Source organism: Ischnura elegans, chromosome 6 (genome assembly GCF_921293095.1).
Source record: "Ischnura elegans chromosome 6, ioIscEleg1.1, whole genome shotgun sequence".
Taxonomy (NCBI): Eukaryota; Metazoa; Arthropoda; class Insecta; order Odonata; family Coenagrionidae; genus Ischnura; species Ischnura elegans.
The window spans coordinates 76331209-76359100 of record NC_060251.1 but is presented as its reverse complement, the minus strand read 5'-3'; the positions used below and the strand labels follow the sequence as shown (position 1 = coordinate 76359100).

Below are 27892 nucleotides of genomic sequence, written 5' to 3'. Positions count from 1 at the left end.
CATCTTCCCACTCCTCTCACTTATTTTCAGTGGCATCGACTCCATGGGACCTGAGGGGTCCCGAGCCCCCCCAAAAATTTGTTATGGTTATGAGGAAAAAATATGCCAACTTGTCGATTTCCCCGGAGTGTCCAGATATCGAGATTCGAGTTATCAGGGTTCTAATGTTCATCATATGACTCTTCTAAAATGCTTAAAAAACTCACAACTTATAAAATTTCCCGGTGCAAGACCTCCAGTTTAGGACCCCCAATATTTTTTGTTAGTCGGCATTCCTCGTTGTTTTCTCTTGGTTTTCCGAGGTTTTCTCCCTCTTCTCTAATTTGCTCGTTCTACTTTTTCTAGGATAGGCTAATAGAGGAACTAAGTATATACGTAATAGGTATGACATATTGGCAACCAGTGGACCCTACATGCCCCGCGACGCGGACTTTCGTGTCCTCCAGTCACGATTCTTATTAACTCACAATCGGTGTTTAGAGTAGGAGGTTTGTAGGAGGAGTCAAGGGTAGAGCTCACTTCTGATCAATTCATAGGCTTTTGGTGCCACAAAATTCAGGTTCAGTGGGCTAAATCTTTTTCCTCGACTTCCTGCACTCCAAAGTTATTTGTTTCTCCCAAGATTTGTACCTTGGACCCCCTACTCTCAACCCAATGCTCTCTTTTGAAGTGTCCTTCACAAGGCACTGAAGTAGGGATCGGACAGCTTCTGAAAAATCTCTGCCACCGCAGGGAATTGAACATGGTCCGGCTGGATTGTAAGCCAGAACTCTATCCACCATATCAACCCGACCCTTCGCTTACTCGGTGCACGCACCTGACGATCTGGCACTATTTCAGACTATATTGAAAGTTTCTCTGGAAGGTTTGCACGATAAGTGCATTCAAAGGTGACACCGGGAAGAGTTCAGTTATGGCTATTTCTCCGATGTACAAAAAATGGTAGTGAAATTAAAAAATATCGAATATCCAAACATCAAAATACCAAACACTAACAAAATAACAATATAGCAATAACAAAAAATATAGCAATAAATTATAAAAATTAAAACAAAAAATATTCCATGAACGGATAGTAGCTATGATGGTGAAAAAATCGATCAATAAAAAATAAAAATACCTCTCTCTTGTACCAGTATGAAAAGTATGGAAAACTAGAATGCTTGATGTGATCACGATATTTTTTCTACGACTGACCATCGTCCATTTTATGTCATTTTGACCCAAATTTACTGTAGCAGAACAGCGAGTGGTCAGGATGACTCGTGTTTTTGTGCAAAACGACGATAAACTTTATTCTTACCATGTTCGTGCAGTCCCTTTATTCCTCGTCGATGCTCTAATTCACCCGTGCAATTAATTTTACGGCCCTACGCTACCTCCACAACCCTCCTCTCTTTTTTTTCAGTCCCTTCCGCATGGCACTAATAAGTTATTCATCGCGCCCAACGGGCAAAATATGACCGACGCCTAAATTTGCATCCCAATCGATTCCCGAATTTGTAAAACAAATCGGCTTGCTGGACTTTCCACATCGTACTTACCAGGGTACGCTGTCTAACCCTTCCAAAATGACTCCTCCGATAGCCTCAACTCCGAGGAAAAAAAAAACATTCTGACTAACTTAGCCATAAAACGACTCCGTGAGGAGGGTTTCTTCTTCATGACTGATTCATTTCAGTTTCTTTCGTGTCCTGTCGTGGTCTTGGATGCTGAAAGCATTTTCAGAAGGAAAACTGCTGCGTAAGCAGAGAAGAGGGAGAAACAGAATAGTATTTATATAGAGAATAAAAGGAAATAGTCCATTACGTGAATTGAATAGGAAGGCTGTATTTGGGGGGCTGAGTTCTGTGGTATATTTAAAAATGTTGGTAAAATCACTCTGACAGTTTGAATGCCTTTAATAACAATATATCTATCCGTTTCATCAGGTTGGCAGAGGAGGAACTAATTAACCGGAATAAGATCATAGTGTATCTACTTAAAGTACGGTACATCGGAGAGAGATGGGGAGAGATGGACCCAACTGTAGGTTGACGAAAAAAAGACTTATTCCTATCGTCTATATGCCGTCTAAATACTTATTCCTTGGCTGAGTTCTTCCTTCCTTCCCTAGTAATTGCCCTTCAAGAATATAATTGAAAACACTTTCTAGTGATTTTCATAGGACTTGGTGCATAGTTGTTCCCGGTTTAGTGATAAATTATTTAAATCACGATTATATATACTTCTATTTGTCAATCAGGTGAATTTGGTGATAAGGAGAGGAACGATGAGCCAATAAATTTTCCAAATAAATGGATGTAGCCGCCGGAATACGGCCGCATACGGCCATGGTCTTTTGATTTTTGATTTCCACTATTGCAGCATTTTACTCCAAAGCCATGCCCTCGAATATCGAAAATCGAGAGAGCGACGCTAGCTCTTATTAGAGCTTAATGACGTCCATCGCTTAAATAAACGATAGTAAAAATAAAATTTAAATTGTATTTTAGGAAATGCACTCTCAGCTCTCAACCCTATTCAGTATTCTTTGAGTGAAAAGTAGACTGTTACTACGCTAGCTTGCTCTGTAAACAAACTTGTCGAAAACCCGTCGTGAAATGGTCATACGTGAACTGAAGCATGTATTTTGCTGGCAAAAAATGCTTGTATTGGGAAAGTCAACTTACTAGCATACTAAGCCTGCAATTAAACATTCGCTCGCTGGAAATTGAGTGTAAATGCTAGCAAATGCACTCATGTCGTCTTCTCGCGTCGTCCAAAAGCCGGCGAAGGACACCAGCTATTCTACGATAACACCAGAATTCCCAAAAGTCAAACTTCGAAATACTTCGGCGTAATATTAGACAAACGTCTCACATGGGCCAGCCATATCAAGACGCTGGCCGACAAGTCCATCGGAATCCATGCTGCATTATTCCCTCTACTAAAATCATCGTCTCCGTTGGCTCTAAAAACCAAACTTCTCCTGTATTCCTCAACCATTAAGCCGCTGCTAACTTATGCTTCGCCAGCTTGGTTACATGCTAGTGCATGCCACTTAAAGAAAATCCAAACGTGTGAAAATAAGATAATCGGGAAAATAATAGGCGCCCCTTGGTTCGTCAGCAACCGTCAAATCCTCAATGACTTAAAAATTTGCCCAATTTTGCTCTCACTGAAATCAGCTCTGACGCAATTTCATAAATCCATTTAAAAAAACAGAAATAGTTTAATAGAGAATCTGTGAGACTATGACCTTCCTTCCAAATCCACACATAGATATCCTAAATCAGCCCTTTCCCTCTTCCATATTCCTTTCCCCACCTAACCTTTCAATGCCCGGACTGAAACTTTTCTTCAAAAAGCACAACTTTAGTATATAAGCCAACCCCGTTCCGGAAACACCAGGAAGATAGCTGATTGGCTGGCAGCTTGGACAGAAGAGTACAAAGAAAACTCCGCTTGGCTTGGCTGGCATTCGCTCGCGTGCTGTGTTATATTTCTGTAGTTGCAACGTGACCTTGGATGGGGCGGATTTAGGGGGATAACAGGAGTAATGTCCCCCAAGTTTTATTATGAATGTATGGTTTTTACTATTTTAATAATATTTATCCCTGGATCAAGCCTTCGTATTGTTTACGTCGGGCTAATTTAAAATTCCAAATGTATATAAAATGAATTTGTAAAACAAAATTACGTCCTTTATGGTATTTTAAATATTTTTCCAGCTCCTTTATTCAAAAGATTGTGTTATATATTATTGTAAAAGTATTTATTAAAAATATTTCGATGAAAGTTTGTTTAAATGTTAATATATACATTGACTATAATAAAAATTTGAGTTTCTTTGTTCCAAGCGCAAAAATAACCTGATTGGAAGGTAAAATAAATATAGTCGTCAAAATGATGAAGGTTTAGTGACCACGTGAGTCAGAGCCAGGTTTAGTAATCTAGGGTAAAATTGTTTATGCCACCCACCGAATCCTTCGCCTACCTCCTCTACTCCGTTCCCTGAACTCGCTCTACCCGTAGTTCATATGTATGATATGTATGTATTTATGCCCCGACGTCATGCTGCCTGGAGAGCGGAATCGATCTAAGGATGAAATATTAATACAATTGCATGACCATCACAATTCAAGGCATTCACATTACCATTGCTAATGCCACGTGGAGAGGAGACGGGAGGGGGAGTTTGAATGGGGCCGGATCCGAAGTACGTAGCTGGGAGGGGGAGGCAATAGAATGGGGTCCCTTAGGGCCGGAGTGGTGGGGGGAGGTGACGTTCAAAGTGGAGGGGGTGATGACAAGGGCTGTTGTGTGCGAGTGTGAACGTGGATAACCCTGGGGTGGGGGCGAGGCGAGGAAGTGGCGTTAAGCCCAGATTGTTTGGAAAGTGGTGGAGGAAGAACTTCAGAGGAAGAGGATAGGTAAGAGAAAGAAAGGATTTTTGCCTGAAAATTTCTCTGTACAACGGTTAATAAAGGGGTGTTGACCATTACTCTGGGTAAATACTCTATTGGAGCTGTTGAAGTTGCTTCGGGTTTCCCATCGGATGAGGTTCTTCATCTTTGCCGACGTTTCGATTGCCGTGTCGTCCATCGTCATCAAGCCCTGATGACGATGGACGACACGGCCATCGAAACGTTGGCATAGATGGAAAACCTCATCCGGTGGGAAACCCGAAGCAACTTCAACATCATCATACGCCGGGAAAACCTCAGATCTTTCTTCACTCTATTGGAACGTCTCTACGTTATTGAGAGCTTTACTTCTCAGCCTTATTTATCAAGATTTAGGTACGTAATACATTAATTACGGTAGTGTTTTAAGCACATTATTAATCTTATTCTTTCTTCTGAAGTTTTCACGCAGAAAATATTATTTATGTGGCACATATTACCCCCTAATAGGACTTTAAATCTAATATAATAATATTGTAAGCGTTCTAAGGATCAAAGGTTGGTTTTTCTTGATACCATTTGCAAATTTTTCCTAACGTATCTAGAACAAACGACCTTGAACTCTGTTTTGTTCCATTCAAGCCCTTTGGATCAATTATGATGTTGAATTGCCCTCATTGAATTTGTTTTTTCACGAAAAATATACGTTGTAAGAAGTCATAGAAAGCAAAGTAATTTCTGCATGAGGTGTGTGTAGACGTAAAAATAAAGGTCACGTAAGAATTCGCCACTTTTTTTGCCAATTAACAGTATTTTTTTTAACTTAAATAAAACCCAGTTCAGATCTTTATGTCGATATTATGTATTCAAAAATTTTATTTTTCTCTGTCGTCCACATAATGCATTAGGGTCTCGTTAATTTATTTTCAAGGTCCTCTAACTAAGCATCAGTTTACATATTTAAATTTATGAGAGAGAAAGGAAATTCTTTCACTAGGGCTTATGAGACGAGAACTTTCAGGCATTGCGGCATTAAATGCGGAGAGCAGGTATATCGGACCATTAACCCTTTTAGACAGGAAAGCTTAAGGAGAAGGGACGTTATCATCTGCATAATTCCCTCCGAGCTACCTCAAGGATGTTTGGCTGGAGTGGGTTTCACTTACGTGCACGGAACTGTGCGAACCATTGTCATGGGAAAAAACCCTCTTAAACACAAATTGGTAAACGCAATGTGTGAGGCCCCTTCAATCATGCATCGCTCTCGGAACCACGTAGAACTACAGGATATATACTGAATTAAATTTATAGAATGACAAAACTTATAGATAAACAAAATGATTTTACTGCGCACAATTAGAATAACATCTAGACCTACGAGGTACTGTGGAAGCCACCATTTGGGTGTGTGGCACGGGGTGAATTCACAGCAGGCATACAGCACTCAACCTAGCCTTAAATAAACACACGCTCGCTGAAATGTCAACGTATATGATGATAATGATGCGCTTAATTTATTAACTGAACGGAAGAGGACGACAGGGGATAAATATAGAAGGAATGTAGCAGTGAAAAGAAAAGTATGTTTTCTGTGACTTTGACGAGAGAAGCAATTCAATCAAAAGAATTTTGGTCCCTAAAACTCCCTGATAATCTGGATTGAGAATGGCATATTAATTTTTAAGGGTTACATTATATTTCTTTTGCATTAATTAGGGTGTCATATCTCCATGCTGCAGCGCCATACGACCGTACCCGAAATAAATAGATACTATTCGGTGCGTCATGTATAAAAACCCTCATCAGCTGTTCAAAATGAATTTGGGCTCTTCGCTTTGCGCATGGTAAAGAACTAATATCGAATAACACTAATTTATGGAAACCTCTACGGCTCATTTTAATATTTTTGAGGGTATACCACTCGTAAAATTAGGTTTACCTGGAGCATATATCGAATCATTCCACCTGGCTTCCTCATCAAATTAAACATTCCTCTTCCATTCCCCTTAAGGCCCAATCCTTATACCTATTAAGCTTATTATCTTCTCCCTCTTTCCCTATTAAATCGAATTCAGTTAACCAATTGTTTATAAAATAAGTTATTTGGATTGTTTTTCTATGTGTAGGTTCGTTATTTAGAATTTAGGCATGGGAAAAAATGAGAACAAACTTGTAAACTTTCTTTCCCTCTCTCTCTTCGTATACTTTTAACCCTTTCGAACGTAGAATCACTGAGAAAGATGAGGAAGAGTCGGTAATGCATGGATGAGGTGGTGGGGGTGAGGAAGTAAGGAAATGTGTTTGAGGGAGTTCCTCGTAGAAGGGGGGGTGGGCGTGGGTGCGGGCAGGAGGGGGAGGGCGGGGGATTGGAGTAGGCCGGGGGCGGAGGAGGGGGGGGAGGATAGTGAGGCAGGCCCCAACCGTATCTCATTCATACTTTTGCATAAAGAGCAGGTTCCGTGGGAGGGGGGGGGGGGAACGGTTGGGGAAACCAGGCTTAGCATGCAAAGACCGTAGACACAACGCTATTTCGCCTGAGCCTTCCCTCCTCTCTCTCACTCCAGGCCCGAGAGAGAGGGAGGGAGAGAGGGGGGTGTTGGAGGGAGAAGAGGGGAGTGGGGCGGGGGCACCAACTCCCAGCATTAGCGGTAGGGATGCCCGGTAGTCATCGTCGTCTGCTGAACCGGGTTAGGAGCATCTTCAACCGACTCCCACAGTCCAGGCGAAGCGTTCGGTTTCGTCAAACTCTTTTCCCCCCCGGTTCGAAAAAATCGTGTGCACGCGTGGTCTGCGTAACGTCACGCGTGACGCCGTGTCTAACGGTCCGGATTTTCGCGTCCAAGTCGCCCCCCTCCATCCGCTATATCAGTGGTATCGTGTTTCCCCCTCCCTCTCTCTCTTTCCCCTCTCTCTCTCTCTCTCTTGATTCCCGCGGATTTTTCTTTCCGTTTCGCTTTTGTTTCAAGCTTTCATTTATATATCGCTTCTTTCAATACGGTATCTATGCGTTGAAGTTCCTCCAAGTTTCTCACACTCCTCTTTCTTATTTCCCGCGGATTCTTCTTCCCGTTTCGTTTTTGTTTTTTTTTTTCGCGTTCATTTTTTTCGCTACCTTCGTATTTTTTTCTCACTCCACTCCTCGTCACTTTCCCCTTCTCAGTGTCTTCTTCTCTTCCTTCACCCCCCCTCCAATCTTCCCCCTCCCTCGCCGAATCAGATGTTTTCTTCAAGTGTGGACCTTGCTCCATTCAAACGGAATAACACCCCCATTTGGCTGCGGCAAAATCTCTCGCTTATTTATCACTACTCGCGTTACGCTTCTGTGAACGAACCGGTATGTCACTCGATACCGTCAAATGTGATTCCCGCCTACCTCAACGGCTGCTTGTCACTTCAGTGTCCGTTTCTCCAACGGAAAGTGCCTTGAATTCTCGTGAGCGAGCTGTTCTGTGACCATCAGGCTGCTTCCTTCCATCATGCAATGCCCACTGGGAATACCAGAAGTGCAAAACCCATGGAGTTACCAGTGTTTCGGTTCATACAGTCGACCGACCACCATTGTGATCAAGTCTTCTATCGGAGTGCTCTTCGTGTGAGTTGCAGTGCATTTTCTGTGCCAATAGAGGACCTGAAATCGTATCATCTTCGCAGTCACCGCCTACATGTGTTGCGAAGGGTCTGAGTAAGAAGAGGAGGTGGAGTAATCAGCTGAACTGAGGGGAGAATGGAAGGGGAGGAAGAATGGGCACCACCACGCCTCCTCATCAGGACCGAAGACGGAAAGCGGAAGGCACGGGGGCGTAGCCACCACCACAAAGAAGTAAGCAGAATATAATAACATTGGGTGAATATAAGCGTTGCTCTCTCAGGTGCTTCTGGGTTTTCACCACTTTCGCTGATTGGAGTTCACAATTGTTCCTCTGGTAATACCAAGTCTTCAGGTCACCTTCGGGATATACTCTGCGTACATTCATTTCAGTTTACATCAGTCCTGCTTGTGTTTCCGCTACCTTCTTCACCTTATAGTCCAGATACCAGCCTGAAGGTGACCTAAAGACGTTAGTTGGAATACTAGAGATATTGTCACCTTCTTAGTCAAAATAGGCGTTTTACCTCTTGGGAACCAGGGCCAAACCTAGGCCAAGGGTTTTCGAAGTGGTGGGAGGCCATAGGTAATGCAGATCTAGGAGCAAATTCCAATCTTTTCTAAGATCTAATTTCAATGTTAATAGTTTTTTGCTGGATGTAGAAATTGATGCATCGCAGTCCTTCGTGCCACCTAACATGCCTAAAAAACTTGGAACGGGGCTATTGTTCTTTTTTTGCACTCACAGACTTGTGCATTTTCTTAGTAAAAATTCCCAAATTATGCAGTGCAGCTGCTGCTAAACTTCTGTCAATGCATTTTTGTGTACACTTATTGTTTTCGTAATTTGGATCTTGCTTATAGACTTTTTGTATTTTGGTGAAAACTAACCCAAAGCCACGTCCATAATTATCCATAGGTTGCCTTGAATAGGTAATATTTTGATATTCTTTACGCACGAATCCTCATACCAGAATAAAAATTACCTCTGATGAATATACTACGAGTTTAACTTGACTGGTGGCCCCCAATGAATTCGCTTAGTAAATGGAGTTGAGAAGGCTAGGTAACCTCTGAAAGAGTAAATGATTGTAAGGTTGTCACGATTGGAATTCGATGAATTTCTGTATTTGTCTAATGCGTCTTGCATAGATGCAGAAATAATATATAATAAATTTGCATAGACATAAAAAGTGTACTGTTTGAGTTATTGGCAATATTTGCAGATCTATTTGTACTTATAGATTTTTCTAAATATTGATACTCTTAGTAGCAGTTTTTGGTTTTGTAATTGGAACTGAATTTTTAAACTACATTACCAACGTGTTAAAATGTTAACATAAAATGTTAATGCTAATGTAAAATGTCTAAAACTTCATACTTATATTTCGGCTACATCACTCTTTCCTTAACATGACGGAATTTTGTAAAAACGATAGACATTTTTTTCTAATTATTTCATAAGATTGTTAACCTTTCAGTTTTCATTCTTTTTTAAATTTTTTCTTACAAATAATATCATTCACTGTCTTGTTTTTCAGATTTTAATCGCCATATCAAACATTTTTAAACCTTTTTTTCACGATTGTTTTAAGGACCTAGATACATTCCCCTCGTATCCTCTCTTATTTATGCTGCAATGTCTAATCCATTATTCGTTGTTGTTTAATGACATTATTTTCATTCTTATTTCATATTCAAATGTAAGAACTGGATAAAGATGGGCTGCACTGGTCTTTTAGAGCTTCTATTCTAATCGGAATATATTATAGCTGCGAAGGCTGTGCTCACATTAGCAATTCTTGTTCAGCAATGCCTATTTAAACTTCGTCTACAGCATTTCATGGCTTGAAATACTCAATTTTCCATAACTTCTCTTTCCTCCAACCCACTCTTCACCCTTCAGTAAGGATTTTCCGCAGAGAAACTCGAATTTCTCTAGACTATCCATGAATTGTAAATAGGCACTCCCAGCTCCAATCTCCCTTCCAGATTCTTTGTTTCTCTTTTCTCCGTTGCATTTTATACTTTTAAATAGCATATGATGTGTCTATTATCATGCATACAGAATTCTTGACGAATTTAGAGCACCAAGTCTTACTTAATATTATTATTATTTTATCTTAGTTTTATTAAATAAAATTTATGTTAACGTTATCAATGAATTCCATGTCATTGGACTTTTTATTTATTTTCGAAAAATATTTTACATCCATTCCCACAAAAAATTCACTTATCCTTTTGGTGAATGATTTTCAGCCAGTAGCAACTCGGAATATATGGAGAAATGATAATAGCCTTCCTCTGAGGCAGCTTTGCTATTGAATCTTGTTGAAAGTCAATGGAACGGAATTCATTATAATGGCTGTTTTCTGAGCAACACCGTATTTTAACGCTGTTTTCGAAAGCAGAAGCTTTTATACAACCCCCACTCCCCTCCTCCTCCTTCATCCCCCCTCCGAGGGTGAAATATATCGCTAGAGCCTCCTCTCATTAAGTCCAATCGTTTTTGTGAATACTTGAATCTTATGAATAGTGCATAAACGCCCGGCGGAAGGGGTTGGTGAGAGGGGGGCTTCATTTCCGCTGCCTCATCCGAATTCGTCCACCGTCTCCACCAAGACTTCTTCTTTCCTCAAAAAGCCGCTTCCTCTGCTATCTCCTGTCGTCTCCCTACTATCCTATACCCCTCCTCCTCTTACTACCCCGACCGCCAATATCCCTACGCCCTGTTCTGCAATTCCGATTCACACCACCGTATTCAAGCCCTCCCCTCTCTCTCGCTACTCTTGAAGCGACCCCGTTTCGCACGCATACTCCCTCCTCCCCTTCTATCTCGTACCCCCTTCGTACACCGCAACTTCGTGTCTCTTCCTGAGACCATAAAGTCCCTCACCCATTACCCACCCACCCAACACTTTCCCTGCATAAACATTAGGCACGCGATGCGTCAAATTGCCTTCCCCATTGCAAGTTAAATGAGACTTATAAATTATGTAAGTTTCATAGAAAGTAATAGAAAGTAACATTAAAACCGAGAATATTGTGTAGTAACATTTTTATCTTGGCCATAAAAATTTTATAAACGTGGAAAAATGCAAGTATTTATTTCAATATGAAAAATTGTGCTCCATTACCTACCCGAAATTTATTACGACCTAGGTTTCAATATCAATTCATTATATTAAATATGTCATAGTAACGTAGAAACCTGGAAGATGATGCAGTGAATTTAAAAACTAGGTCGTAATAAATTTTATAATCGTGGAAAATTGCAAAACTGGAAGGAAGGGTAAATTGCAAAATTGCAAGGGAGAGAAGTATGTATTTCAATATGGAAAAATTCTGTTCCTTCACGCTTGAATATTCAGATTTTTTCCGTACATTGTCATGATCTCTGATTTCTATTCCTCTGGGCCTACATCAGTGTCTGATTTGGCTATTTTAATTTGATTTCTAGCTAATAGAGTATTTTCTAATGAATGTAAACATTTTACTTTTGTGAATGATTAAAATACCCTGTTATGACCAGGGTCATCCGTGCTCAGCTTTACATGGGCATGTCCAGAAAATAACAAACAATTTTCTCAGGTTAAATCTATGGTAATATCGTAAGATCCTCTTTTGATCTACTTTCTCCCCGCACCTTTCCTTAGAGACTGCAGCTTTGTGTCCCTTCCTGAGACCATAAAGCCCCTCACCCATTACCTTCTCTCCCAACACTTTCTATGCATAAACAGGCACACGAATCGTCATTTCGTTACCCATCGCAAGTTAAATAGGGCTTAAAATTGATGTAGGTTTTCGTACATTTAGTAATAAATACTTTTTCTACAATCTTGAATATTATTACGACATAGGTTTCAATTTTTCTACATTCTCTTAAAGATGATATCGTAACAATAAAACTTAGGAGGTAACAAATTTTATAACCGTCGAAATTGAAAGTATTTTTTCAATGTGGAAAAATTCCACTCCATTACGCTTGTGACTTCGGATTTTTTTCGTAAATTTTCTGTGAGCTAGGATTTCTACTTCTCTGGGCCGTCATACGTTTATGATCTGGCAATTTTAATTTGATTTTTTTACTTGCTGGAGTATTTTCAAATGAATGTAAAAATTTTACATTTGTGAGTGATTAGCGAACCTAGTTATGAATGATCCTAGGTATCCATGCATAGAGTAACATGGGCATGTCAAGTAAAATAAAAAACAGTTTTCTAAGGGTTATTCTATGATGTTAATTCTTTGGGCTCCTATTTTGTCTAGTTTATTCCAGCGCCTTTCTTCATAGACCCTCTTCTCGCCCTGGAACCATGAAGTCCCCCACCCACTTTCTACCCTGCCGACACTTTCTCTTACACTACATAAATTATGCACCTGATAATGACACCTAGATGTCAAAAACAGGGTCGCAAAAAAACAAAATGTACGTGAAAAATACAAAGCATAACCAACTTCGTGCCATCTCCTTGGATTAGCACTGGCGAGAAATACCGAAAAGTATTTTAATTAAACGTAACATCTTAGAAAAAACATTTTTGTTGTTTTTTTGGTTATTTACATGCAATTTTTTTAAATTTCACTCATATCATATAAATTTTAACGGTATAACTAATCCTGATTTTCCTTCAAGTGCTTAGCTGCTGAAAAATTGTAAATTTTAACAATCAAGTACCCTAAAGCCGATATTTCGTGTGTGTAACTTTTCGGCTGAGAAGGAAAAACCGATATATAGTCCCGCGGCACTAAGTGGGTTAAAGCAATTTCACAATTTAACAAATTAACTGTCTCAGGATAAAAATACGATTGTATCTTCTTAAGCTCTCTATCTCCTCATATCTCGCACATCCCATCTTTCTGCATTCCCTACAAATCTATGTATCTTCCTGGAACGATTTATACCCTTACCTTCTGCCCCCTTCCACTGTCTCTTAATAAACATGAGGGCACGCAATGATGTCCAACGCGATGCATTGCCCATCACAAGTTGTTAGGACTCATAACTTTCTTTCGGCTATTTATATTTCGCCTTTATCCGACGAATGGCTAATTTAAAACTTACAGTGTCATAATAAAGTTCAAGGGTACTCAGATGTAACATTTTCCTGCATTTGCCTGAATCTCAAATGTATAAAGTATAATACTACGGAAAAATTCTAAAATTCAATTGGCAATGTCATACAGGCAAATGCTAAAAAGGGTCTCCTCTGTATAGTGCGATATTTTATATAGTTATATATAGTTTAAAAAGAGTAATTATTCATGAGAGAAGAACGTTTTTGTGGCAGAGATACTTTTTGAACTTACCTACGAAATGAAATGAATTGAATACAAGTATTGAACTTACGAATTTTTTTCGGGCGTTGATTAAGCAACTCGTATTTCCATGATTTTGGGTCTATAATACGTATGAATTAGTATATATTTCGACTTGCATTTTGACAATTATAGTGTTCCGAAACATGAACTAAAAACATTGAAATTTTAGTTTTAAGAATAAATAGGTGATATAAGTATGACAGCAATTGGCCAAGAACAGATTAACGTAGCCTCAGGATTGGAAAAATAAATAAAAATATCAGGCAAAATTTTAATACTAATGGCGATTTCATCTTATGTTTTGTCACGTAATTTCTTTTACCTTGAGAATAGAACACGAGTTCACTGTGGAAAATGGATATTGTAGTTAGTTTAATCATAGATACCCGAGAATTTTCCTTTCTCACTGTACTTCCTTTCCATACAACGTCATTCCGCACCTATTCTTGTAGCCTTTAATTCCCACACCCACAGCACTTCTAGCACTTTTCCTGCATAGGCATGCTGACAGTCATTATCAACTCATATAGGAAAACAAATTGCTGCATATACCGTAACTAATATACGCAACTCGGTTTAATTTACTCCTAATAAATCTTAAGGTACTAATTTGGCTACTCATATTTGCTTTTCCTGTTATTTAAAATTATTTAAAAACATATAAAGCAAATTTATTGCTTTGATGAGCAAAAAGTATGCCTAGGCATAACCAGCATTTGTCACGTACGGAGTCACATGTACTAATCTGTCAAAAAAATAAAATTGTCTAGTGTTAAAAATATTGTGGCACTCGCCTATTCCCATATGCTGAAACTATATCTGACCGTGTGATTGGGCGTATGGGAGAATTATGACCCGGTTCCTATATGGTGGATAAATTCTCTAATATTTTCCGTGACCTCTTCCCTCCTTTCTTAAATCACTTCTATCTCCATACACCACAACTCCTGGTCTCCTCCTGGAATCGTGAGTCCCTCACCCGTAACTCTTCCGACACTATGCACCAACATTAGTAATTCGATGGGCCTAATTGAATCGCCAAACATACTATATATATTCATATATTTAGTATAGCTTATATATTGCATCGATTTTCCCAAAATCTTCTCCAAAAAACTTCTGTAAATTCATGCCGTAGGGCCATAGAATTAGAATAAATCCATATAATTAATAATGAAAGCATGTTACCTGGTAAGCAAAGATTCCAAATAGGTAACCCTTAAATTATTTTTAGTATCTATAATATAATGTATCGTTTCAGGGCGTTAATTATGCTATATATGCTATGCTTATATTTTTTGATGCTCTTTTGAAGAGTCTCAAATAAAAATTACTAGCAGAAAATACTTAACTGCATGATTGTACGAGCAATCGGCTAACCCCTAACGTGGAAAAAGTTTGCCATTCACAGCATCATATGTGGTGCAAAATTCCACTGGTGTTGGCAATGTTATCCAAAGTCTAGTTGCTCACCTTCACCTTAAGAACGGAACTCGTTTTTAATGCAGAAAATGGATATTGTGGTCCAGTGAATAACAGAAACCTTCTTTCCTTGTTTCTCCCATTTCTTTCTTTTGCAATTGGATATTTTATCAGTGGAATTTTCACATGTTATGTACACATGCGAATGGCTACGTAAAGGCACGCCACTGGCTATTCCGCAATAATTTCCTTGAATGCCATCACATGGGTACCATTTTATTTAGAAAATGAATTAGATTTCTCAAGGTGAATATTTGGTCGTAGTGTCTATGTTCGGTGTTTCATCACTTCTCTTTGTTGTTAGGTAAAAATCGATTTTACTGAGAAACGATGGCAAATATGGGCGCTTGTTTCCAGTAATTAGCACGCACTCTCTGTGACCTTTAACCATTGTACCGATTTTTCGTTTCCAACCTCATCTCTCGCACCGTTTTTCAAAATCTGTTGCTCTCTGCCTCTTCTGGGAACCATAATTCCCCACCTTTCTTAACATTTTCTCTTCATAGACGTTAAATTGGCTAACCGCTTATCACAACTCGAAGGAAATATAAAACCCATTGCTCCACAGACAAGGTTATCCTATGCAATGGAGTATGGAGAAAGAAAATTTTTACTTGCACAATCTATCACGTACAAGAACAAAAAAATTTTTGATCGATGTGTGTTTCCATAGTTTTATTCCACTGATATTTCTATATCCTTCCTCGGTTGATGTAATAATTGAATATTTTGAATTATTAAGGAGAGCAAGTAGTGCCGATCAAACAAATTTGGCATAGCAAATACCCGAGAATCCATTCCACCAGTTGCCCTTTTTTTCTCATTTCAGTGCGAAGTTCATACAGACATTGGCTTATAACATTTCTTAAAAATGTTAATTACGTGTATTCTGCCACACATACTTACTGGATCTTTCAATCGCTTACATTTTAGTCCTTCTGACCTTGCAAAGATGCTTCAAGTACAATCCCATTCCAGGCGTAAAAATAACTTTTACTAACGCCAATATTCAAACGAAAATGTCTCCTTTAAAATAAAAGTATCCTTTCAACCATTAACCAGCGTCGGTCGGGAAACATTGGGGCACCCAAAAATTGACTCGGCGACATCGCCCAAAAGTTTTTATTGAACATACTGCTCATGCTTGAGATGAAATCCATCATGAGAGCTAAAATTTACTCTACTGGGTAAATCTACCGATCAATTGAGACATGCTTTATGACGGTTTATTATATGATTGATCTGATTTGAAATGATTGAACTGATTTGATGAGCGTAATGATTAAATAAATTAGTCGCGATATTATTTAAAATAATTCCACCATCTGTTACAGTTACATATTTTCAAGTTAAAACCGCAGCATAGTTTGCTCACGGATTCGTTCGCGTGCACTGAATCAGGAAAAATCGTAATGATACTCCGCGTGTGTTACGGTACCCGATTTGAACTTTATAATGGATTTAAATGACGAACTCTGTGGAACAGCCTTGATCTTTTTGGAGGTGAAATATAAAGTACTGCAGGTTCATCTCGTACAGTAAGACTTGTGCGAAAAATCCTCTGAGAAAAAAATGAGTCGCCTTGACCGGGATTCGAACCCGGATCCCTTGATTTCCGGGCGAGTGCTTTATCCAGTTAAGATACCGGGAATTGGACAGTTTGAGGACTATTCCAGACAAGGTGATGGACTGCTGAGTATCTGCTGAGGTATATGATGCGACAAGCAGTCCAAATTTTACGCACGGCGCCACAGCTGGAGAGGATGCCGGAACTTTGGACACCAAGACGTGTTCGCTTTAGACTAGTTTAAGAATACCGGAACTAGCCACGGTGATAACTTGAAGTCACCTGCAATGCACAACTTGTGCGAATCAGTCGGAAAGAATTTCAAGTAATTAAGTCTCCTGCATACTAACTTATTCATTAAACTTTTCCGCATTTGCAGCTTTTTCTGCTCGATGCTGATTCGCCAATCCTCAAGCCTTATTCTGCCGTTATTTCTTTTATAGTGGTATATTCTTTAATAATGGTAGCTCGTTTAGCTTGTCTTGTTATTATTATATTTGAATTTCTGAAAACAAAAGAGATCATTTCTCATACTATCATCCTTGACAGCTATTAATCCTATAATGGTTTGACGAAGCTCTCAACTCTGTATGGTGGTTTCCTATTTTTTTATTGCCTAAATCGAAAGATTATTACTCCTGGAGTACGTATTTCACGCCTTTAGATTTTTAAATGACGATATCTATTTTTCGTGATCAAATGAAAAGTGAAAATTTTCAAGCGCGCGAAAACGCGACGGCTAACTATGAATGCTGGGAAAAGCCCGTGGTACGTCATTCAGGTTCCGGCTGCAGCCGTGTGAGGCCACCTTGGTGCGAGGCTATGAGCGCCGATACGATGCAGGCTGCTAGCAGGTAGCGCTTGGTTTAAATAAGGATTATAAATACCTTATCAAACGAAGGAAACTTTCCGACCATAGGCAATTTTAATAGGTGATTATTAAGAGATATTTCCCCGAGCTCTATGCCTCATGCACTCATTGGTAATCCCAGACGATGTATAACTCCTGACTACTCGTATAGAAACTAGGTTCCTGTGACGCCACGTGGAGTGGCATCGCATGGGCGCCAATCTGGCCGTTTTCGAATGCGTTTAAATTGACCATTAGCATTCGTCTAAACTGGGATTTCTAAAACCAAATAATTTGTATATTATGAATGCACTAATGGTGGGTAACGAATCGCAATCAACGCCTTTCGTTTTCTTTGATGAAGGAAACTACCCTATTCTCTTATCGGCTTTCAACACCGACATAACACTCCTGTAATAAATCCTTCACCACCTTCTCTGGGTATTTCATCCGTGGCTTACCTCTGCTGTTGTTCTCTCCCATCCGTCCTTCAACGACAAATTTCATCGGACAATCGTGTCTTAAGATGTGACCTATTAAGTTTACTTGTTTGTCCTTATACAATAGTGTTACCTTTATTATTCCTCCTTAAATAATTTGCACTAGAAACTGTGCTCCTTGGTTGTTTAACATGTTATCGTATGTGGCATGAAGGTCATTAGCAATTTTTTATCAATACGGAGGAGAAAAATTCTACCATTTGTTTTTACTGAAGCGCAATCTCCATCAATAGGAATATATTTATCTCCTGTCCGGTTAAAACTTGGTTGCCGCTGAATGCGAAGAATTCCAGCGGCTGGTAGGGAAAGCGACTGTGGTGGGAGAACCTAGGAGGGGAGGCTTAGCGCTTCGGACTGATTGTGAATCATGCATAGGCCCTGAATGTATTCAATCCCAAAGCAAAAATTTAAAATTTTAATTTTAACAATAGTGTAGGAAGAAGTACTCTATGAGCAATTATGTTTTGAGGAAGTACCGGTAATCCCGGAATTCGTACATGTCCAAATCCGACAAACGCGCAGGTGCCACCAGGTTGTGGATTTCCTGTACACAATCCAACCTTTTGACCTAATACTCCTGCCGTATTGCCTCTGCGTAATCCATCTTGCGAACGGGTTGGCCTCTTATAATTGAACGTCTACGGCCCATGTACGGTTGAAATAAAATTAATTCCTCTAGGCCTTACCCTTTACTGGGCTTAAAAAGTCTCGTATGTTATGGTATTTGGTGGAGGCGACCGACAGCTGAGGTCATTTAAGCCATGAGGGAAGGGTGGAGAGAAACCCGGCGCGGCGTCGGCATTAGTATGCTCTTAACGAAAGGTGCCAAGGGGACCACGGCTTAACGTCCCATCCGACTGACGGAGTGTTGCGCTTGAAATGTCCTCCACACAACACTTAAGCAGGGATCGGGGAGTCTCTGAAAATTCTCTGCCACTGCCAGGATTTGAACACGAACCACCCGGGTGGGAAGCCAAAAATCTAGCCACCACAACCACCAGATCCCGCTTAAAAAGTCCTGAGACAGGAGAGACAAGGATAGGGTGTAGGAGGGTTAGTTAGAATCCTTAGTAATCCTTCCTAACTTCCTAGCACTCAAGCCAGTAAAGGGTACGGCCACGGTGAATTCATTTTCTTTCAACTCTTCTTCCTTTTTCCTTCTTTTTTCTTAGGTGACTCCTGCTCATGCGGCCGAGTCCCTTGCAATTATCAGCCTAAACTCATGAAAATAAGATATAGGTACCTTCGGGTCATCAACGGGAGAGATGGTCGGTTATTATTATTTTTTTTTACCGCCCCGAAAACAGCTCATCAGGACTTCTGCATCGGAGGTAATAACATGAAACAGCTACTATAAAACACAACCATTCCCTGGGTAGGGGCAACCTACCCAGGCGGGACTGGAACCCGCGACCTTCGGTTTGGCAGGCGAGGACTTAACCCCTCCACCACCGAGGCCGACAATGCTTTACCTTATCTGATCATAAGTACTGAACTTTTAACGTGACACCATCACGTTGACTACAGTTTTTAAATAATAATAAGTTTCTTTATTTTGTGGAAGTTCTATTTTGTGGCCCCGTCCCTATAAATGTTAGGGGGATGGAGAATTATCAGATCAATATTACGTTCAAGGACCGGCGAAAATGATTAAGTTCTAAATGACGCACGTTTCAGTATCTCACCAAGGTGAATATAAATGAATTGATTGAATCCTATTATTTAAGAACATCCTTGACAACCGCTCGATGTCCAGAAAATTTCTCCGTGATTTTTGTTTTTTTCGAAATATTTTTGGACCTAGTTAAAATTTTTGGAATTGGGGTATTTTCAAAAATATATGGCAAAAATCTAGCGGACGAGGAGCTGCTAAAGACGCACTCTTCTTTTCTTGCAGTGCTGAAATCTTCCCCCGTCCTACTCCAAAATAACTTTTTCGATGACACTGACCAGGACAACGGAGAGTTATTGTAAAATATTTTGCTATATAAAATGGTTTGAGAATGAAATTTCATCTTCAAATTGAAAATCATTTCAAAGGTTCCAAAATCGAGGGAAAGCCTGATTGTAAAAAATTCTCGTTATTCACCAAGATTGCGACTGGCGTGCCTTGCATCGACGAAAATAAAATATATAGGCGGAGCGGATTAATTCTTCATATTTCCAAAGTTGGAACTCCGTTCTTTTATTATTCTAGGAAACATTAGAGTATTGCTTATAAACCATTTCTCTGAGAAATAGAATAGGTAAGATCACTGTTGGGAAAACACATTGAGTAAGAAGTTACAAAAACCCCACGTTATAATTCTATATTTTCTCCGGAAATATAGGAGCTTCTGAGAGGATCGTTATGTAAGAGTTTAAAAATTAGGTTACTGAAGAGTTTGATCTGGAGTGTAGCTCTCTACGGTGCGGAAACGTGGACACTGAGGAAAGAAGATGAGAGAAGATTGGAGGCATTCAAAATGTGGGTATGGAGAAGAATATAGAGGGTGAAATGGTCGGAGACATGGTGGGTGAGGAGAGGCAGCTTTTAGATGAGATACGGAGGAGACAGAAGGTATGGATGGAGGGATTACTTAGTGGGGAGGGGATGTTGAAAATGGTGTTAGAGGGTAGAATGTTAGAGAAACGAGGGAGGGGAAGGAAAAGAATAGGATTTTAGATACCTATATTAAAAGGGAGTAGGCCTTAGTGAATTAAAGAAGGCAGTGCTGAAAGGAAAGGGAGGCTCCCAGATCACTTCTTTAATACTCCATGGAAACCTACCTTAATCGGTAGAATGCTATAATAATAATCCTGTCTTCGTGGCATGGACATGACTTGCAAACGTCCCAAAATGCGTTTCACAAAATAGTAACTGTTTATTTATCCCCTACAAAATCTATTCATTTCTTTAACTCATCCCTGCAATTCCTTTTTTTATTTATCGATTTTTATTCCTCTGTTTGCAAATACCATTCGCGATGTCTCTCTTTCTCTCTGGCCTAGTGTGTGTCCCTTGTATCTGATTTCCTAACTTTTTGTAACCATTCTCCCACTCTCCGTGTTTCACTTGAAGTGACTGACCCGGTTCATTCTGCAATTGACCCTAGCGCTCTTTGAGACAACACGAAATTTCCATTAACTCTCGCCATGTTAACGTAAATAAAATGGACCAATACTTCTTTTTCATGGACAGTGGCCAATAAAAAATGCACTTCCTTACATTCACCAGATTTTATTTGCCCCAAGATCCTTTATGTCTTTTAGGATTATTTTAAAGAGACCTGTTCACCCTCTAAATTACTTTAATTGCTTTTATACCTGTTATTTTTTCATTGCATGCCATGAAAGTTGTATAAATGTCCTGGTTTGATGAAATTAAATTTATTTACCTTAAGGGTATTTGTACATTTTGGGTTTGCACGAAACCACAAACTTAAGAATCCATAAATTAACTTGTCTTGAAAACTTTACCGTTGCCTCCTACGGTCCAAGCAATTCAATCGGTCAAAATAATTTCGTATCAACCATTTTTGTCAATTAATTGCTGACGTAAAATAGCTACAACAATAAATGAAAGTAGCCGATTGATGTCTGAAGCAAGAAACAACAAGCTCCTGTGTTCTATCTCTACCATCGATGGTAATGAGGTCTTTAAGTTCGATTTCGCTATTTCGATAATTTTGATTTGACATACTTAATATTATACAAGGGATATTTTATAAGCATTTATACTCTTAACTTAATTTGTGTGGCAGTAACGGATCTTCTTTATCGATATTTAGAATGAGAGCGATTTCACTCTCAAGTTTATAGTAAAAACGATTCCGATCAATAATTATGCTATCCCCCGGAAAGGACTTTGAAAATGTGGTCGTGGGAAAAAAACTTTTCTTGGCCGTTACAGATAATACCATGCCATAGTACTGTGTTTCATTAAGCAATTAAAAATGTAAGATTTGTTATAGTATGCGGGTTGGTGTGATTGTTTGGCATCTCACTCATGAAAAAATTTTAATCGTATCCTCATTAATGCTACCCCTATCGGAATTAATGCTAAGTTTCGGTATCATCGAAACTTGGGATTGTTTAAGATTTGAAGAGAACAGTGCAGCATACGAATACGGTAACTAAGAAGTGAAACGAGGAACTTCTTCGTGGAGGTCTGCGGAAATGCACGAAGTTAATCGCGTTTCTTTGCTAAGATATGCCCCTAAACGCGATAGCCCTGGTACGGGGGAAAATGAAAAAAATCTATACATGGAGTGTAAGATTTCACTTTTTCCCGGCGTATGATGGCGGTGAATTCTTCTCGGGTTTCCATCCGGGTGAGCTCCATCTCCATCGCTGCCGACGTTTCGATAGAATCCTTTTCTATCGTCATCAGGGCCGATGACGCGCAACACGACATCGGCCCTGATGACGATAGAAAAGGATTCTATCGAAACGTCGGCAGCGATGGAGATGGAGCTCACCCGGATGGAAACCCGAGAAGAACTCACCGCCTATACATGGAGTATATTTCCCACATCAAAGCGTTTTTGTTAGAACAAGAGCAGCAGCTATCAAAATACTTCACACATATTTACTTTTGGTCTATCACTTATCAATTTAATATTTTGATAGAATTTCTTTAAAACGTAATTAGAAATGTATACTCAACTTCTCAACTAACTGTTAATGAAGACTGATGTATTAACTATAGAGAATTTGTGGAGACTGACATAACAATGGTAGATGCTTTACTGTCTTATTAGTTGTAAATGAATGAAGTGTTCCCAGATTTTATTTCTTTTGCTATTAAATGGTATGATGTTTATATAGAACTTCGTAAATAAATTCAATAACAATAATGTGATAAAAATTTTGAGGAACATTGAAACCAATATTGGAGACTTTATTATTAATTATAAATATGAGTTTATTTTAACGCATTGATTTTTCACAATTTCTCGAACTAACCTTCGTTTCATTACTCATAAATGTCTTTTTATCCAAAGTTATTTTCGTCCAAATATCGTTACTATTTTAACATCTGATGTGCCCCACAATAACTTAAATTTTTCTGTTTTCAAGATGGTGGCCAAAATATAATATGGTACATGACTTTATTGAAACTGAGATATAGTATATTGCTTCTTACTCTTGAAAGTAGGAATTAATAAAAGGAATCACGGCGTTACTTCTGATCCACCCCGTGTCTCTGTTGTCTGATGGTCCTCATAGGATTCCCCTACTTTCCTCTTTAACCCCCTTCTCTAAAAAAGCCCTTCTTCCCCCACCAAACCCATGCCTCTCCCCAACCGTTCCAAGCCTTGCGGGAGATTTTCAATATCGTGGGACGCAGGCGTGCCGACAAAGCTGGCGCCATCTGCACCATCGGCCTCTTTTGTGTCGTGTTGCGCGTGTTTTGTGGTGGAAGCGGATGCTGCTGGCGTCGGAAGGGGTGGTCGGTGAGTTGTCCTTCCGTTATCCTCACGATGGACGCGAAAGATTGCAAGTTTTGTGGCTCAGGCGTCACCAAAAATTGTGACGAAAATTGGGAAAAAATACCCGGAACTAGTATTTCTATCGTTTATAATCGTGGAGTTACGGTTTATTTAGATCATCAGAATATTATGTAATGTATAAAAGCTGATTTATCAGATTCCATTTGCGTTTAGAATATATCTTGAGATTTATCCACGAAAAGAGATGATAACACCTAATAGCTTAATTGTTTTTAACCAAAACTTTCATAATTTTACTTCTAGTACGAGAAATCTACATCTACATAATACTCCGCAATCCGCCTAAAAGGCGTGTAGAAGGGGGTTTTAGAACACCAGCCATTTGCACATAAGAAGGAAGTGCTTTAAGTAAATTACGATTAGGATTTATTGAAGTCCTTTATGGTTCATGGGGAAAACGAATTCCCAAATACGAATTCCCGTTCTTAAAATGTCTCTCTTAATTTATAGTTTCAGTTGGACCTAAAAATATAGTGGGGCTCTAATAATATGTTCTCCGTGTCGCTTTTAAAGATATTCATTCACATTGTTCAAGCAATCTAAGCCTAGCGCGCAGCCTCCATGTCTACAACGGCTCCCAGCCTAATTTACTTAACATCTGGGTATCAGTGTCTGTACGCCCGTAGCAGTTTTCGACGAACCACGAAGCCTTCCTTTGTATTTTATTCAGTTCGCGGATTAAGTATTTCTGCGATGCTAGCGATAAAACTCTTTCGGAGTTTTGCTGCTGGTAGAAAAGTTAATTTATTTGTGGGTGATTAATAAGCTAGGTCTGCTCCTAAAAGAATCATAAAATAACGACGAACGATGTATCTTTTGTAATTTGACTAAATCCTGCTTAGATTACTACTTCTGTAGACATCAAATGTATTCCTTTCATTAATGCTCGTTGTGTTATAATTTAAATTTTTTTATTAAGCTTAACTTTTTTTAGGATAGACAGGTCTGTGGAGAAAATTAAGAAAAAGCTATCTAGCATTCAAAGTTTTATTATTTTCCGTTTAATTTATAGGTAGTTGACTGATATTTATTACGAAACTTTATACCACTCAATAAATGTGACTTATTTATTGTCATTTGATTACGGTAATGTACAGTCATCATTGCATTAATTGTATCGAACACTAATGTATGAAATCCAAAGCCTGATTATTTATATCGGTTTTAGTTTTTATATTGCGGCCATGAGGACACTTCTATTAGAGGCTGCATAGCCAGTAAAAGATGGTGCTTTTTCAAGTATTAGGTGATTGACCTTGGGAAGTTCGAATAAGATTAAAGTTACTCGAACCTGAAATATTATCGACGAGAGAAAAATTTATCCATACTAATACCCGTTTAGATAATTGTAACTGTAATTTACCAAATGGATGGGAAGATGAAATCATGCACAAAATAAAATCTTTCATTTTTATTAAGTAACGTATTGCAGAACAGGGTCTTCCAGGCTGTGGCTCCCGCTCGTCTTCATTTTCTGCAGTATACCACATAACAGATGAAAAAGAATTGAATTTTTTTTCGTTGACCGTGGCGCACCACATTGTCTCTGCAGTCACTACCGATTGTTTAGATAGGGAGCAGATTGCTATTGAGTTTCATATGAGAGCTGCATACGTCCAATACGTGGAGATTATCGAAATTGGAAGGCATCGAAATGCAGGACTCCGGCAAACGCAATGTGAAAGGCTCGTGTTTGAGGCAATTATGGAATGAAGACGCATAAATCACGTCAATCTAGCTGTAATAAAATATTTTTGCAAGTTTTCTTCAACTACACCCCGAAAACTACGATTTATAAAAATTTTATAGACGAGAAGAGGAAACCGCATATTGTGGGCATAATAAGACGTAAACATAATAACCTGTCGTTTTTCTTACTGCCCCTAAAATATCTCTCACTTCTTATTGCGAACAAATATTTATTTCTGCATTAAAACTATTGTTTACGTTTTATACGATTCAAACCAAATATCTAGATAACATTATTTCTCGATATGCTCACGAAATAATTTCCCAATGGAATATTTTTTTCAGATAAAAAATCATAATTCCTTTTCTTCATATTTTAATTTTCCTCCCACACTCAGAATTATAAAATTTTGCTGATAACTTTTAACTCTAATAAGCATACGCCTTTGGAAGAATTGATAAGTCACTTACTTCTCAACTTCGACCCCTTTTGGGATAATCCTTAAAAATGTGTCGCCATCTTCCTTTTGTAATATAGAACTTCCAGATCAACCTTAATCAGTGCTTCTCGGCTTTCTTCGATTGACTGCTTTGTTTTTTATTTTTTGGAAGGGGATTTCAATCTTTCAAATCGTGTTTGGTTCCCTTTGGCATGAGTAAAATCACTATTTGCACCACTCGATGAGGTCAAATTGGCTCTTTGTAGACACTTAAAGTACGAAACAATACGTCAAGGTCGAATTTGGATTAGTACGGAGACGATTACGCTCGTTTAGTGAGTTTAGCGCCGGACCGGCTTCATAAAACGGTAGCACCTTAGTTGAGTAGATGGAATATAAAGGTGCATTTACATAAATGCGTCTGAGCAGAGAAACGACAATAAAACCAAGGAGATTATCTGTAATTATCTTTTGTGGGTCAACTAACCCAATTCTTCCATTTCCTCTGGGAGTTAATTACTCTCATACACACGTCATTTTCAGCACGTACAGGATATGATACTTTTCATATAGAGACTTACATCTGGCCGACACATCATTCGCTGCGAAACACAATGATAATACTAATAATAATAATTTTAATAATAATAAACCATCGTTGAAAACGATCACTGTAAGATTTATTATGACCGATCGATTATCACCGATAAAACAGTCCATAGCAATACACCTGATCTAGTAGTGCAAGATAAAATTCACAATGAACGCACTTGATAGACTTTGTCGTACCTAAATCGCATAACATCAACAGCCTATACCAACAAAATGGAAAAGTATGAAGAACTTAAAGATGAAATTATGAGATTATGGAACTCAGATAAAGTACACATAATACCAATCATTATATCCGCCTCAGAAATAGCGCCTCATTCAATCCATCAAGGTCTTAAAACTATTGGACTGCCGAAAAACTTGTTCATTACAATACAAAAAGCAGCAATTTTAAATACATGTCTGACTGTCAGGAAATGTTTCAACGCAGGGTAAAAAGACGAGAGTGCTTGGTGATACCCGTACCTCGCCTAAAATCAGCTAAAATGCTGTGAAAGAATTAAAAATAATAATAATAATACGCCTTTATTAGGCGAGATTGAGACTAGAAAGTCCCATCTTATTACTTCTCAATCTTCAAGTCTCTGAAATTGTATGCGCAAGAATATTTCTCCCTAATTTCGGATAAAATAAATTCTTAAATAACTACAAGATTCACGCAAGCAGCCATGTTGGTGAATTTCACTTGTTTCGCGCGTCGAAAGTTGAGAAGATTTCAAATTCGGGCGACGCTTCTCACGCGAACTCACGCGAATTACTCCAGGCTTCTGATTAGCTGAAGATTCCGTTTTCGCATATCTTCGAATGAAACGCGTCCATGAAAACGTACCTTAAATAAAATATCCTCCCCGTCTTGTGAAGGAAATGACTCTTAATGAAATGACTTCTGTCACTTGCTTTTCCTGGAACCAAAGAGCTTAAGCATTCAAAATGGGAAAACATTTGTCTAATTCTATAAAATAATCTATCTTACTCAATGCATTGATAATAAAAAATAAGTATTTTTGCCATTTTATTGCATCTGTATCCGTGAATAATTTCATATTAAATATTGCATATTAAATAAGTTATCTTATCCAAAAATGCATGCTATTATGAATTGACGTTTATCAAGTTTTTGGTATCGTACCAGCACCTTAACGTACTTAACGTGCACCTTAACTGGTGCACCTGCACGACTTTCGTTTACCGTCATGTCGAATAAGATGGGCGGTATGAGGGAAAAGGCGAATATGATAATCTCAGGGAAATGGTGGGGTTATATTATATGCGTGTGTGATGAGAAACCAACTTATCGCGGCACTATGCTTCTCTCGTCAACCAGTGGTTAGATCGCGAAATGAAAGTGCTGGAGAAATAGTTTTAGGTGTTCTTAAGGGAAGTGTGACAGGAGTCCTTGGTGTGGACAGAAATTAGTAGGGCTAAAATCGCATATCTGTTGTCAAGCTGTCCTTCAATGCCCTCTTTGAGTTGAAACAAATTAGTATAAATAAATACTTAAAAATTAACCCACGACCGTTTCCTTTTGAGTCTTAGTCATGGGATTTTTGAGATGAGGTGTTAATTACACAAGCCAAAGGAATATTTTGGCGGCACCTAGATGGCTCTGCTCATCATCATTAGTCAAATCATGTAATATTTGTGTTGAATTATCGGCAGTCCATAGGAATCAGTTTTTAGTCTCCCGTCCCGGTCTTTTTACTTTTACTTTACGTTTTACTTTTAGGTCTGTGGGATTAAGGGATATCCATGGGGGCTACGACAACTTAGCAATTGTTAATCAACAAATAATTTTTTTTCGCTAGCATGTGAATTTTTTTATGATTTGAAGTTTATTCTTGCTTTACGAGACACAGATATTATCAAATAAATTATTACATGAGGCAAAAACCTATCAAAGTATTAACTTTTTCATGAAGAAGATATTAAAATGAAGATCAAGGTCCTGCTAAGTTAAAGGC

The 27892-nt window shown here is 38.8% G+C and overlaps 1 long non-coding RNA gene across 1 annotated transcript in view; it reads left to right on the top strand.

The window, feature by feature from the left end:
- Positions 1–7032: 7032 nt before the first annotated feature.
- The window catches only part of LOC124161020, a 570739-nt gene continuing 549879 nt past the window's right edge, over positions 7033–27892 (top strand). Inside the window, exon 1 of the long non-coding RNA XR_006865300.1 lies at positions 7033–8208. This is a non-coding gene — a long non-coding RNA (uncharacterized LOC124161020). The remainder of the gene's footprint in view (positions 8209–27892) is intronic.